Source organism: Oncorhynchus clarkii, unplaced genomic scaffold (genome assembly GCF_045791955.1).
Source record: "Oncorhynchus clarkii lewisi isolate Uvic-CL-2024 unplaced genomic scaffold, UVic_Ocla_1.0 unplaced_contig_12229_pilon_pilon, whole genome shotgun sequence".
Classification (NCBI taxonomy): Eukaryota; Metazoa; Chordata; class Actinopteri; order Salmoniformes; family Salmonidae; genus Oncorhynchus; species Oncorhynchus clarkii.
In genome coordinates, this window is record NW_027261129.1 from 69953 (window position 1) to 84191 (window position 14239).

At 33.6% G+C, this 14239-nt stretch overlaps 13 non-coding genes across 13 annotated transcripts; all 13 read left to right on the forward strand.

Moving 5' to 3' along the window:
* The first annotated feature begins 918 nt into the window (after positions 1-918).
* On the forward strand, positions 919-1030 carry trnal-caa (transfer RNA leucine (anticodon CAA)). The gene is made up of 2 exons: positions 919-956; positions 985-1030. It is a non-coding gene; the product is annotated as a tRNA-Leu (tRNA).
* Positions 1031-1843: 813 nt separating this feature from the next.
* Positions 1844-1955, forward strand: trnal-caa (transfer RNA leucine (anticodon CAA)). Its single transcript has 2 exons — positions 1844-1881; positions 1910-1955. It is a non-coding gene; the product is annotated as a tRNA-Leu (tRNA).
* Positions 1956-3695: 1740 nt separating this feature from the next.
* On the forward strand, positions 3696-3807 carry trnal-caa (transfer RNA leucine (anticodon CAA)). The gene is made up of 2 exons: positions 3696-3733; positions 3762-3807. It is a non-coding gene; the product is annotated as a tRNA-Leu (tRNA).
* A 1276-nt stretch (positions 3808-5083) lies between these two features.
* On the forward strand, positions 5084-5195 carry trnal-caa (transfer RNA leucine (anticodon CAA)). Its single transcript has 2 exons — positions 5084-5121; positions 5150-5195. It is a non-coding gene; the product is annotated as a tRNA-Leu (tRNA).
* A 2618-nt stretch (positions 5196-7813) lies between these two features.
* trnal-caa (transfer RNA leucine (anticodon CAA)) lies at positions 7814-7925 on the forward strand. Its single transcript has 2 exons — positions 7814-7851; positions 7880-7925. It is a non-coding gene; the product is annotated as a tRNA-Leu (tRNA).
* A 350-nt stretch (positions 7926-8275) lies between these two features.
* On the forward strand, positions 8276-8387 carry trnal-caa (transfer RNA leucine (anticodon CAA)). The gene is made up of 2 exons: positions 8276-8313; positions 8342-8387. It is a non-coding gene; the product is annotated as a tRNA-Leu (tRNA).
* Positions 8388-9189: 802 nt separating this feature from the next.
* On the forward strand, positions 9190-9301 carry trnal-caa (transfer RNA leucine (anticodon CAA)). The gene is made up of 2 exons: positions 9190-9227; positions 9256-9301. It is a non-coding gene; the product is annotated as a tRNA-Leu (tRNA).
* A 1416-nt stretch (positions 9302-10717) lies between these two features.
* On the forward strand, positions 10718-10829 carry trnal-caa (transfer RNA leucine (anticodon CAA)). The gene is made up of 2 exons: positions 10718-10755; positions 10784-10829. It is a non-coding gene; the product is annotated as a tRNA-Leu (tRNA).
* An 814-nt stretch (positions 10830-11643) lies between these two features.
* trnal-caa (transfer RNA leucine (anticodon CAA)) lies at positions 11644-11755 on the forward strand. The gene is made up of 2 exons: positions 11644-11681; positions 11710-11755. It is a non-coding gene; the product is annotated as a tRNA-Leu (tRNA).
* A 340-nt stretch (positions 11756-12095) lies between these two features.
* trnal-caa (transfer RNA leucine (anticodon CAA)) lies at positions 12096-12207 on the forward strand. The gene is made up of 2 exons: positions 12096-12133; positions 12162-12207. It is a non-coding gene; the product is annotated as a tRNA-Leu (tRNA).
* Positions 12208-12558: 351 nt separating this feature from the next.
* Positions 12559-12670, forward strand: trnal-caa (transfer RNA leucine (anticodon CAA)). Its single transcript has 2 exons — positions 12559-12596; positions 12625-12670. It is a non-coding gene; the product is annotated as a tRNA-Leu (tRNA).
* Positions 12671-13612: 942 nt separating this feature from the next.
* Positions 13613-13724, forward strand: trnal-caa (transfer RNA leucine (anticodon CAA)). Its single transcript has 2 exons — positions 13613-13650; positions 13679-13724. It is a non-coding gene; the product is annotated as a tRNA-Leu (tRNA).
* A 350-nt stretch (positions 13725-14074) lies between these two features.
* Positions 14075-14186, forward strand: trnal-caa (transfer RNA leucine (anticodon CAA)). Its single transcript has 2 exons — positions 14075-14112; positions 14141-14186. It is a non-coding gene; the product is annotated as a tRNA-Leu (tRNA).
* The last annotated feature ends 53 nt before the right edge of the window (positions 14187-14239 follow it).

Here is a 14239-nt window from a genome sequence, read left to right on the forward strand (position 1 = left end):
TGGCCGAGTGGTCTAAGGCGCCAGACTCAAGGTGAGAATCCTTCATAGTTACAGGGGTATTCTGGTCTCCGATTGGAGGCGAGGGTTCAAATCCCTCTACTGACACAGCTTTTGCCTTAAAAAAGAGTAGCTCTTTGTCAAAACCAAAAAATTCTCCAAATGGTGAAAGGAAAACACATGAACATTGATTAATAGTTTGATAGATGTCATAGTTTTAGAACAGAAAACACATGAAACCGGAATAATAGTTCAATACATATCATCATATGCCTAGTTTAGAATTCAATAAGTTACTCAAATTCCATTGAAAAATGTTTTTTACTATATCTTTCATTAGCTTTTAACATTTTTTTGTTTATTTTTCTTTGGATCTTATTATCTACATGTTTCCATCAGACATATCAGATGTTATGTTACATAATCATGAAAAAATATGAATTTTAAGGATTTATAAGTGTCAGGATGGCCGAGTGGTCTAAGGCGCCAGACTCAAGGTGAGAATCCTTCCTAATTACAGGGGTATTCTGGTCTCAGATTGGAGGCGAGTGTTCAAATCCCTCTTCTGACACAGCTTTTGCCTTAAAAAAGAGTAGCTCTTTGTCAAAACCGAAAAATTCTCCAAATGGTGAAAGGAAAACACATGAACAGTGATTAATAGTTTGATAGATGTCATAGTTTGAGAACAGAAAACACATGAAACGGGAATAATAGTTCAATATATGTCAACATATGCCTAGTTTAGAATTCAATAAGTTACTCAAATTCCATTGAAAAATGTTTTTTACTATATCTTTCATTAGCTTTTAACATTTTTTGTTTATTTTTCTTTGTATCTTATTATCTATATGTTTCCATCAGACATATCAGATGTTATGTTACATAATCGTGAAAAAATATGAATTTTAAGGTTTTGTAGTTGTCAGGATGGCCGAGTGGTCTAAGGCGCCAGACTCAAGGTGAGAATCCTTCATAGTTACAGGGGTATTCTGGTCTCCGATTGGAGGCGAGGGTTCAAATCCCTCTTCTGACACAGCTTTTGCCTTAAAAAAGAGTAGCTCTTTGTCAAAACCAAAAAATTCTCCAAATGGTGAAAGGAAAACACATGAACATTGATTAATAGTTTGATAGATGTCATAGTTTTAGAACAGAAAACACATGAAACCGGAATAATAGTTCAATACATATCATCATATGCCTAGTTTAGAATTCAATAAGTTACTCAAATTCCATTGAAAAATGTTTTTTACTATATCTTTCATTAGCTTTTAACATTTTTTTGTTTATTTTTCTTTGGATCTTATTATCTACATGTTTCCATCAGACATATCAGATGTTATGTTACATAATCATGAAAAAATATGAATTTTAAGGATTTATAAGTGTCAGGATGGCCGAGTGGTCTAAGGCGCCAGACTCAAGGTGAGAATCCTTCCTAGTTACAGGGGTATTCTGTTCTCCGATTGGAGGCGAGGGTTCAAATCCCTCTTCTGACACATTTTTTGCCTTAAAAAAGAGTAGCTCTTTGTCAAAACCGAAAAATTCTCCAAATGGTGAAAGGAAAACACATGAACAGTGATTAATAGTTTGATAGATGTCATAGTTTGAGAACAGAAAACACATGAAACGGGAATAATAGTTCAACATATGTCAACATATGCCTAGTTTAGAATTCAATAAGTTACTCAAATTCCATTGAAAAATGTTTTTTACTATATCTTTCATTAGCTTTTAACATTTTTTGTTTATTTTTCTTTGTATCTTAAGATCTGCATGTAACCATCAGACATATCAGATGTTATGTTACATAATGGTGAAAAAATATGAATTTTAAAGTTTTGTAGTTGTCAGGATGGCCGAGTGGTCTAAGGCGCCAGACTCAAGGTGAGAATCCTTCCTAGTTACAGGGGTATTCTGGTCTCCGATTGGAGGCGAGGGTTCAAATCCCTCTTCTGACACAGCTGTTGCCTTAAAAAAGAGTAGCTCTTTGTCAAAACTGAAAAATTCTCCAAATGGTGAAAGGAAAACACATGAACAGTGAGTGATTAATAGTTTGATAGATGTCATAGTTTGAGAACAGAAAACACATGAAACGGGAATAATAGTTCAATACATGTCAACATATGCCTAGTTCAGAATTCAATAATTTACTCAAATTCCATTGAAAATTGTTTTTTACTATATCTTTCATTAGCTTTTAACATTTTTTGTTTATTTTTCTTTGTATCTTATTATCTACATGTTTCCATCAGACATATCAGACATTATGTTACAGAATCATGAAAAAATATGAATTTTAAGGATTTCTAAGTGTCATGATTGCCGAGTGGTCTAAGGCGCCAGACTCAAGGTGAGAATCCTTCCTAGTTACAGGGGTATTCTGGTCTCCGATTGGAGGCGAGTGTTCAAATCCCTCTTCTGACACAGCTTTTGCCTTAAAAAAGAGTAGCTCTTTGTCAAAACCGAAAAATTCTCCAAATGGTGAAAGGAAAACACATGAACAGTGATTAATAGTTTGATAGATGTCATAATTTGAGAACAGAAAACACATGAAACGGGAATAATAGTTCAATATATGTCAACATATGCCTAGTTTAGAATTCAATAAGTTACTCAAATTCCATTGAAAAATGTTTTTACTATATCTTTCATTAGCTTTTAACATTTTTTGTTTCTTTTTCTTTGTATCTTAAGATCTGCATGTAACCATCAGACATATCAGATGTTATGTTACATAATCGTGAAAAAATATGAATTTTAAGGTTTTGTAGTTGTCAGGATGGCCGAGTGGTCTAAGGCGCCAGACTCAAGGTGAGAATCCTTCATAGTTACAGGGGTATTCTGGTCTCCGATTGGAGGCGAGGGTTCAAATCCCTCTACTGACACAGCTTTTGCCTTAAAAAAGAGTAGCTCTTTGTCAAAACCAAAAAATTCTCCAAATGGTGAAAGGAAAACACATGAACATTGATTAATAGTTTGATAGATGTCATAGTTTTAGAACAGAAAACACATGAAACCGGAATAATAGTTCAATACATATCATCATATGCCTAGTTTAGAATTCAATAAGTTACTCAAATTCCATTGAAAAATGTTTTTTACTATATCTTTCATTAGCTTTTAACATTTTTTTGTTTATTTTTCTTTGGATCTTATTATCTACATGTTTCCATCAGACATATCAGATGTTATGTTACATAATCATGAAAAAATATGAATTTTAAGGATTTATAAGTGTCAGGATGGCCGAGTGGTCTAAGGCGCCAGACTCAAGGTGAGAATCCTTCCTAATTACAGGGGTATTCTGGTCTCAGATTGGAGGCGAGTGTTCAAATCCCTCTTCTGACACAGCTTTTGCCTTAAAAAAGAGTAGCTCTTTGTCAAAACCGAAAAATTCTCCAAATGGTGAAAGGAAAACACATGAACAGTGATTAATAGTTTGATAGATGTCATAGTTTGAGAACAGAAAACACATGAAACGGGAATAATAGTTCAATATATGTCAACATATGCCTAGTTTAGAATTCAATAAGTTACTCAAATTCCATTGAAAAATGTTTTTTACTATATCTTTCATTAGCTTTTAACATTTTTTGTTTATTTTTCTTTGTATCTTATTATCTATATGTTTCCATCAGACATATCAGATGTTATGTTACATAATCGTGAAAAAATATGAATTTTAAGGTTTTGTAGTTGTCAGGATGGCCGAGTGGTCTAAGGCGCCAGACTCAAGGTGAGAATCCTTCATAGTTACAGGGGTATTCTGGTCTCCGATTGGAGGCGAGGGTTCAAATCCCTCTTCTGACACAGCTTTTGCCTTAAAAAAGAGTAGCTCTTTGTCAAAACCAAAAAATTCTCCAAATGGTGAAAGGAAAACACATGAACATTGATTAATAGTTTGATAGATGTCATAGTTTTAGAACAGAAAACACATGAAACCGGAATAATAGTTCAATACATATCATCATATGCCTAGTTTAGAATTCAATAAGTTACTCAAATTCCATTGAAAAATGTTTTTTACTATATCTTTCATTAGCTTTTAACATTTTTTTGTTTATTTTTCTTTGGATCTTATTATCTACATGTTTCCATCAGACATATCAGATGTTATGTTACATAATCATGAAAAAATATGAATTTTAAGGATTTATAAGTGTCAGGATGGCCGAGTGGTCTAAGGCGCCAGACTCAAGGTGAGAATCCTTCCTAGTTACAGGGGTATTCTGTTCTCCGATTGGAGGCGAGGGTTCAAATCCCTCTTCTGACACATTTTTTGCCTTAAAAAAGAGTAGCTCTTTGTCAAAACCGAAAAATTCTCCAAATGGTGAAAGGAAAACACATGAACAGTGATTAATAGTTTGATAGATGTCATAGTTTGAGAACAGAAAACACATGAAACGGGAATAATAGTTCAACATATGTCAACATATGCCTAGTTTAGAATTCAATAAGTTACTCAAATTCCATTGAAAAATGTTTTTTACTATATCTTTCATTAGCTTTTAACATTTTTTGTTTATTTTTCTTTGTATCTTAAGATCTGCATGTAACCATCAGACATATCAGATGTTATGTTACATAACCGTGAAAAAATATGAATTTTAAGGTTTTGTAGTTGTCAGGATGGCCGAGTGGTCTAAGGCTCCAGATTCAAGGTGAGAATCCTTCCTAGTTACAGGGGTATTCTGGTCTCTGATTGGAGGCGAGTGTTCCAATCCCTCTTCTGACACAGCTTTTGCCTTAAAAAAGAGTAGCTCTTTGTCAAAACCGAAAAATTCTCCAAATGGTGAAAGGAAAACACATGAACAGTGATTAATAGTTTGATAGATGTCATAGTTTTAGAACAGAAAACACATGAAACCGGAATAATAGTTCAATACATATCATCATATGCCTAGTTTAGAATTCAATAAGTTACTCAAATTCCATTGAAAAATGTTTTTTACTATATCTTTCATTAGCTTTTAACATTTTTTTGTTTATTTTTCTTTGGATCTTATTATCTACATGTTTCCATCAGACATATCAGATGTTATGTTACATAATCATGAAAAAATATGAATTTTAAGGATTTATAAGTGTCAGGATGGCCGAGTGGTCTAAGGCGCCAGACTCAAGGTGAGAATCCTTCCTAGTTACAGGGGTATTCTGGTCTCCGATTGGAGGCGAGGGTTCAAATCCCTCTTCTGACACATTTTTTGCCTTAAAAAAGAGTAGCTCTTTGTCAAAACCGAAAAATTCTCCAAATGGTGAAAGGAAAACACATGAACAGTGATTAATAGTTTGATAGATGTCATAGTTTGAGAACAGAAAACACATGAAACGGGAATAATAGTTCAACATATGTCAACATATGCCTAGTTTAGAATTCAATAAGTTACTCAAATTCCATTGAAAAATGTTTTTTACTATATCTTTCATTAGCTTTTAACATTTTTTGTTTATTTTTCTTTGTATCTTAAGATCTGCATGTAACCATCAGACATATCAGATGTTATGTTACATAACCGTGAAAAAATATGAATTTTAAGGTTTTGTAGTTGTCAGGATGGCCGAGTGGTCTAAGGCTCCAGATTCAAGGTGAGAATCCTTCCTAGTTACAGGGGTATTCTGGTCTCTGATTGGAGGCGAGTGTTCCAATCCCTCTTCTGACACAGCTTTTGCCTTAAAAAAGAGTAGCTCTTTGTCAAAACCGAAAAATTCTCCAAATGGTGAAAGGAAAACACATGAACAGTGATTAATAGTTTGATAGATGTCATAGTTTGAGAACAGAAAACACATGAAACTGGAATAATAGTTCAATACATATCATCATATGCCTAGTTTAGAATTCAATAAGTTACTCAAATTCCATTGAAAAATGTTTTTTACTATATCTTTCATTAGCTTTTAACATTTTTTGTTTATTTTTCTTTGTATCTTATTATCTATATGTTATGTTACATAATCGTGAAAAAATATGAATTTTAAGGTTTTGTAGTTGTCAAGATGGCCGAGTGGTCTAAGGCGCCAGACTCAAGGTGAGAATCCTTCCTAGTTACAGGGGTATTCTGGTCTCCGATTGGACGCGAGTGTTCAAATCCCTCTTCTGACACAGCTTTTGCCTTAAAAAAGAGTAGCTCTTTGTCAAAACCGAAAATGGAAACAGGAAAACACATGAACAGTGATTAATAGTTTGATAGATGTCATAGTTTGAGAACAGAAAACAAATGAAACGGGAATAATAGTTCAATATATGTCAACATATGCATAGTTTAGAATTCAATAAGTTACTCAAATTCCATTGAAAAATGTTTTTTACTATATCTTTCATTAGCTTTTAACATTTTTTGTTTCTTTTTCTTTGTATCTTAAGATCTGCATGTAACCATCAGACATATCAGATGTTATGTTACATAATTGTGAAAAAATATGAATTTTAAGGTTTTGTAGTTGTCAGGATGGCCGAGTGGTCTAAGGCGCCATACTCAAGGTGAGAATCCTTCCTAGTTACAGGGGTATTCTGGTCTCCGATTGGAGGCGAGGGTTCAAATCCCTCTTCTGACACAGCTTTTGCCTTAAAAAAGAGTAGCTCTTTGTCAAAACCGAAAATGGAAACAGGAAAACACATGAACAGTGATTAATAGTTTGATAGATGTCATAGTTTGAGAACAGAAAACACATGAAACGGGAATAATAGTTCAATACATATTATCATATGCCTAGTTTAGAATTCAATAAGTTACTCAAATTCCATTGAAAAATGTTTTTTACTATATCTTTCATTAGCTTTTAACATTTTTTGTTTCTTTTTCTTTGTATCTTATTATCTATATGTTTCCATCAGACATATCAGATGTTATGTTACAGAATCGTGAAAAAATATGAATTTTAAGGATTTATTAGTGTCAGGATGGCCGAGTGGTCTAAGGCGCCAGACTCAAGGTGAGAATCCTTCCTAATTACAGGGGTATTCTGGTCTCAGATTGGAGGCGAGTGTTCAAATCCCTCTTCTGACACAGCTTTTGCCTTAAAAAAGAGTAGCTCTTTGTCAAAACCGAAAAATTCTCCAAATGGTGAAAGGAAAACACATGAACAGTGATTAATAGTTTGATAGATGTCATAGTTTGAGAACAGAAAACACATGAAACGGGAATAATAGTTCAATATATGTCAACATATGCCTAGTTTAGAATTCAATAAGTTACTCAAATTCCATTGAAAAATGTTTTTTACTATATCTTTCATTAGCTTTTAACATTTTTTGTTTCTTTTTCTTTGTATCTTAAGATCTGCATGTAACCATCAGATATATCAGATGTTATGTTACATAATCGTGAAAAAATATGAATTTTAAGGTTTTGTAGTTGTCAGGATGGCCGAGTGGTCTGAGGCGCCAGACTCAAGGTGAGAATCCTTCCTAGTTACAGGGGTATTCTGGTCTCCGATTGGAGGCGAGTGTTCAAATCCCTCTTCTGACACAGCTTTTGCCTTAAAAAAGAGTAGCTCTTTGTCAAAACCGAAAAATTCTCCAAATGGTGAAAGGAAAACACATGAACAGTGATTAATAGTTTGATAGATGTCATAGTTTGAGAACAGAAAACACATGAAACGGGAATAATAGTTCAATATATGTCAACATATGCCTAGTTTAGAATTCAATAAGTTACTCAAATTCCATTGAAAAATGTTTTTTAATATATCTTTCATTAGCTTTTAACATTTTTTGTTTCTTTTTCTTTGTATCTTAAGATCTGCATGTAACCATCAGACATATCAGATGTTATGTTACATAATTGTGAAAAAATATGAATTTTAAGGTTTTGTAGTTGTCAGGATGGCCGAGTGGTCTAAGGCGCCAGACTCAAGGTGAGAGTCCTTCCTAGTTACAGGGGTATTCTGGTCTCCGATTGGAGGCGAGGGTTCAAAACCCTCTTCTGACACAGCTTTTGCCTTAAAAAAGATTAGCTCTTTGTCAAAACCGAAAAATTCTCCAAATGGTGAAAGGAAAACACATGAACAGTGATTAATAGTTTGATAGATGTCATAGTTTGAGAACAGAAAACACATGAAACGGGAATAATAGTTCAATATATGTCAACATATGCCTAGTTTAGAATTCAATAAGTTACTCAAATTCCATTGAAAAATGTTTTTTACTATATCTTTCATTAGCTTTTAACATTTTTTGTTTCTTTTTCTTTGTATCTTAAGATCTGCATGTAACCATCAGACATATCAGATGTTATGTTACATAATCGTGAAAAAATAAGAATTTTTACATTTTGTAGTTGTCAGGATGGCCGAGTGGTCTAAGGCGCCAGACTCAAGGTGAGAATCCTTCCTAGTTACAGGGGTATTCTGGTCTCCGATTGGAGGCGAGGGTTCAAATCCCTCTTCTGACACAGCTTTTGCCTTAAAAAAGAGTAGCTCTTTGTCAAAACCGAAAATGGAAACAGGAAAACACATGAACAGTGGTTAATAGTTTGATAGATGTCATAGTTTGAGAACAGAAAACACATGAAACGGGAATAATAGTTCAATACATATCATCATATACCTAGTTTAGAATTCAATAAGTTACTCAAATTCCATTGAAAAATGTTTTTTACTATATCTTTCATTAGCTTTTAACATTTTTTGTTTCTTTTTCTTTGTATCTTAAGATCTGCATGTAACCATCAAACATATCAGATGTTATGTTACATAACCGTGAAAAAATATGAATTTTAAGGTTTTGTAGTTGTCAGGATGGCCGAGTGGTCTAAGGCGCCAGAATCAAGGTGAGAATCCTTCCTAGTTACAGGGGAATTCTGGTCTCCGATTGGAGGCGAGGGTTCAAATCCCTCTTCTGACACAGCTTTTGCCTTAAAAAAGAGTAGCTCTTTGTCAAAACCGAAAAATTCTCCAAATGGTGAAAGGAAAACACATGAACAGTGATTAATAGTTTGATAGATGTCATAGTTTGAGAACAGAAAACACATGAAACGGGAATAATAGTTCAATATATGTCAACATATGCCTAGTTTAGAATTCAATAAGTTACTCAAATTCCATTGAAAAATGTTTTTTACTATATCTTTCATTAGCTTTTAACATTTTTTGTTTCTTTTTCTTTGTATCTTAAGATCTGCATGTAACCATCAGACATATCAGATGTTATGTTACATAATTGTGAAAAAATATGATTTTTAAAGTTTTGTAGTTGTCAGGATGGCCGAGTGGTCTAAGGCGCCAGACTCAAGGTGAGAATCTTTCCTAGTTACAGGGGTATTCTGGTCTCCGATTGGAGGCGAGGGTTCAAATCCCTCTTCTGACACAGCTTTTGCCTTAAAAAAGAGTAGCTCTTTGTCAAAACCGAAAAATTCTCCAAATGGTGAAAGGAAAACACATGAACAGTGATTAATAGTTTGATAGATGTCATAGTTTGAGAACAGAAAACACATGAAACGGGAATAATAGTTCAATATATGTCAACATATGCCTAGTTTAGAATTCAATAAGTTACTCAAATTCCATTGAAAAATGTTTTTTACTATATCTTTCATTAGCTTTTAACATTTTTTTGTTTCTTTTTCTTTGTATCTTAAGATCTGCATGTAACCATCAGACATATCAGATGTTATGTTACATAATCGTGAAAAAATATGAATTTTTACGTTTTGTAGTTGTCAGGATGGCCGAGTGGTCTAAGGCGCCAGACTCAAGGTGAGAATCCTTCATAGTTACAGGGGTATTCTGGTCTCCGATTGGAGGCGAGGGTTCAAATCCCTCTTCTTACACAGCTTTTGCCTTAAAAAAAGAGTAGCTCTTTGTCAAAACCGAAAAATTCTCCAAATGGTGAAAGGAAAACACATGAACAGTGATTAATAGTTTGATAGATGTCATAGTTTGAGAACAGAAAACACATGAAACGGGAATAATAGTTCAATATATGTCAACATATGCCTAGTTTAGAATTCAATAAGTTACTCAAATTCCATTGAAAAATGTTTTTTACTATATCTTTCATTAGCTTTTAACATTTTTTGTTTCTTTTTCTTTGTATCTTAAGATCTGCATGTAACCATCAGACATATCAGATGTTATGTTACATAATTCTAATAAGTTACTCAAATTCCATTGAAAAATGTTTTTTACTATATCTTTCATTAGCTTTTAACATTTTTTGTTTCTTTTTCTTTGTATCTTAAGATCTGCATGTAACCATCAGACATATCAGATGTTATGTTACATAACCGTGAAAAAATATGAATTTTAAGGTTTTGTAGTTGTCAGGATGGCCGAGTGGTCTAAGGCGCCAGAATCAAGGTGAGAATCCTTCCTAGTTACAGGGGAATTCTGGTCTCCGATTGGAGGCGAGGGTTCAAATCCCTCTTCTGACACAGCTTTTGCCTTAAAAAAGAGTAGCTCTTTGTCAAAACCGAAAAATTCTCCAAATGGTGAAAGGAAAACACATGAACAGTGATTAATAGTTTGATAGATGTCATAGTTTGAGAACAGAAAACACATGAAACGGGAATAATAGTTCAATATATGTCAACATATGCCTAGTTTAGAATTCAATAAGTTACTCAAATTCCATTGAAAAATGTTTTTTACTATATCTTTCATTAGCTTTTAACATTTTTTGTTTCTTTTTCTTTGTATCTTAAGATCTGCATGTAACCATCAGACATATCAGATGTTATGTTACATAATTGTGAAAAAATATGATTTTTAAAGTTTTGTAGTTGTCAGGATGGCCGAGTGGTCTAAGGCGCCAGACTCAAGGTGAGAATCTTTCCTAGTTACAGGGGTATTCTGGTCTCCGATTGGAGGCGAGGGTTCAAATCCCTCTTCTGACACAGCTTTTGCCTTAAAAAAGAGTAGCTCTTTGTCAAAACCGAAAAATTCTCCAAATGGTGAAAGGAAAACACATGAACAGTGATTAATAGTTTGATAGATGTCATAGTTTGAGAACAGAAAACACATGAAACGGGAATAATAGTTCAATATATGTCAACATATGCCTAGTTTAGAATTCAATAAGTTACTCAAATTCCATTGAAAAATGTTTTTTACTATATCTTTCATTAGCTTTTAACATTTTTTTGTTTCTTTTTCTTTGTATCTTAAGATCTGCATGTAACCATCAGACATATCAGATGTTATGTTACATAATCGTGAAAAAATATGAATTTTTACGTTTTGTAGTTGTCAGGATGGCCGAGTGGTCTAAGGCGCCAGACTCAAGGTGAGAATCCTTCATAGTTACAGGGGTATTCTGGTCTCCGATTGGAGGCGAGGGTTCAAATCCCTCTTCTTACACAGCTTTTGCCTTAAAAAAAGAGTAGCTCTTTGTCAAAACCGAAAAATTCTCCAAATGGTGAAAGGAAAACACATGAACAGTGATTAATAGTTTGATAGATGTCATAGTTTGAGAACAGAAAACACATGAAACGGGAATAATAGTTCAATATATGTCAACATATGCCTAGTTTAGAGTTCAATAAGTTACTCAAATTCCATTGAAAAATGTTTTTTACTATATCTTTCATTAGCTTTTAACATTTTTTGTTTCTTTTTCTTTGTATCTTAAGATCTGCATGTAACCATCAGACATATCAGATGTTATGTTACATAATCGTGAAAAAATAAGAATTTTTACATTTTGTAGTTGTCAGGATGGCCGAGTGGTCTAAGGCGCCAGACTCAAGGTGAGAATCCTTCCTAGTTACAGGGGTATTCTGGTCTCCGATTGGAGGCGAGGGTTCAAATCCCTCTTCTGACACAGCTTTTGCCTTAAAAAAGAGTAGCTCTTTGTCAAAACCGAAAATGGAAACAGGAAAACACATGAACAGTGGTTAATAGTTTGATAGATGTCATAGTTTGAGAACAGAAAACACATGAAACGGGAATAATAGTTCAATACATATCATCATATGCCTAGTTTAGAATTCAATAAGTTACTCAAATTCCATTGAAAAATGTTTTTTACTATATCTTTCATTAGCTTTTAACATTTTTTGTTTCTTTTTCTTTGTATCTTAAGATCTGCATGTAACCATCAAACATATCAGATGTTATGTTACATAACCGTGAAAAAATATGAATTTTAAGGTTTTGTAGTTGTCAGGATGGCCGAGTGGTCTAAGGCGCCAGACTCAAGGTGAGAATCTTTCCTAGTTACAGGGGTATTCTGGTCTCCGATTGGAGGCGAGGGTTCAAATCCCTCTTCTGACACAGCTTTTGCCTTAAAAAAGAGTAGCTCTTTGTCAAAACCGAAAAATTCTCCAAATGGTGAAAGGAAAACACATGAACAGTGTTTAATAGTTTGATAGATGTCATAGTTTGAGAACAGAAAACACATGAAACGGGAATAATAGTTCAATACATGTCAACATATGCCTAGTTTAGAATTCAATAAGTTACTCAAATTCCATTGAAAAATGTTTTTTACTATATCTTTCATTAGCTTTTAACATTTTTTGTTTCTTTTTCTTTGTATCTTATTATCTACATGTTTCCATCAGACATATCAGACATTATGTTACAGAATCATGAAAAAATATGAATTTTTACAGGTTTGTAGTTGTCAGGGTGGCCGAGTGGTCTAAGGCGCCAGACTCAAGGTGCGAATCCTTCCTAGTTACAGGGGTATTCTGGTCTCCAATTGGAGGCGAGGGTTCAAATCCCTCTTCTGACACAGCTTTTGCCTTAAAAAAGAGTAGCTCTTTGTCAAAACCGAAAATGGAAACAGGAAAACACATGAACAGTGGTTAATAGTTTGATAGATGTCATAGTTTGAGAACAGAAAACACATGAAACGGGAATAATAGTTCAATACATATCATCATATGCCTAGTTTAGAATTCAATAAGTTACTCAAATTCCATTGAAAAATGTTTTTTACTATATCTTTCATTAGCTTTTAACATTTTTTGTTTCTTTTTCTTTGTATCTTAAGATCTGCATGTAACCATCAGACATATCAGATGTTATGTTACATAACCGTGAAAAAATATGAATTTTAAGGTTTTGTAGTTGTCAGGATGGCCGAGTGGTCTAAGGCGCCAGACTCAAGGTGAGAATCCTTCCTAGTTACAGGGGTATTCTGGTCTCCGATTGGAGGCAAGTGTTCAAATCCCTCTTCTGTCACAGCTTTTGCCTTAAAAAAGAGTAGCTCTTTGTCAAAACCGAAAAATTCTCCAAATGGTGAAAGGAAAACACATGAACAGTGATTAATAGTTTGATAGATGTCATAGTTTGAGAACAGAAAACACATGAAACGGGAATAATAGTTCAATATATGTCAACATATGCCTAGTTTAGAATTCAATAAGTTACTCAAATTCCATTGAAAAATGTTTTTTACTATATCTTTCATTAGCTTTTAACATTTTTTGTTTCTTTTTCTTTGTATCTTAAGATCTGCATGTAACCATCAGACATATCAGATGTTATGTTACATAATTCTAATAAGTTACTCAAATTCCATTGAAAAATGTTTTTTACTATATCTTTCATTAGCTTTTAACATTTTTTGTTTCTTTTTCTTTGTATCTTAAGATCTGCATGTAACCATCAGACATATCAGATGTTATGTTACATAATTGTGAAAAAATATGATTTTTAATGTTTTGTAGTTGTCAGGATGGCCGAGTGGTCTAAGGCGCCAGACTCAAGGTGAGAATCTTTCCTAGTTACAGGGGTATTCTGGTCTCCGATTGGAGGCGAGGGTTCAAATCCCTCTTCTGACACAGCTTTTGCCTTAAAAAAGAGTAGCTCTTTGTCAAAACCGAAAAATTCTCCAAATGGTGAAAGGAAAACACATGAACAGTGTTTAATAGTTTGATAGATGTCATAGTTTGAGAACAGAAAACACATGAAACGGGAATAATAGTTCAATACATGTCAACATATGCCTAGTTTAGAATTGAAAAAGTTACTCAAATTCCATTGAAAAATGTTTTTTACTATATCTTTCATTAGCTTTTAACATTTTTTGTTTCTTTTTCTTTGTATCTTATTATCTACATGTTTCCATCAGACATATCAGACATTATGTTACAGAATCATGAAAAAATATGAATTTTTACATTTTGTAGTTGTCAGGGTGGCCGAGTGGTCTAAGGCGCCAGACTCAAGGTGAGAATCCTTCCTAGTTACAGGGGTATTCTGGTCTCCAATTGGAGGCGAGGGTTCAAATCCCTCTTCTGACACAGCTTTTGCCTTAAAAAAGAGTAGCTCTTTGTCAAAACCGAAAATGGAAACA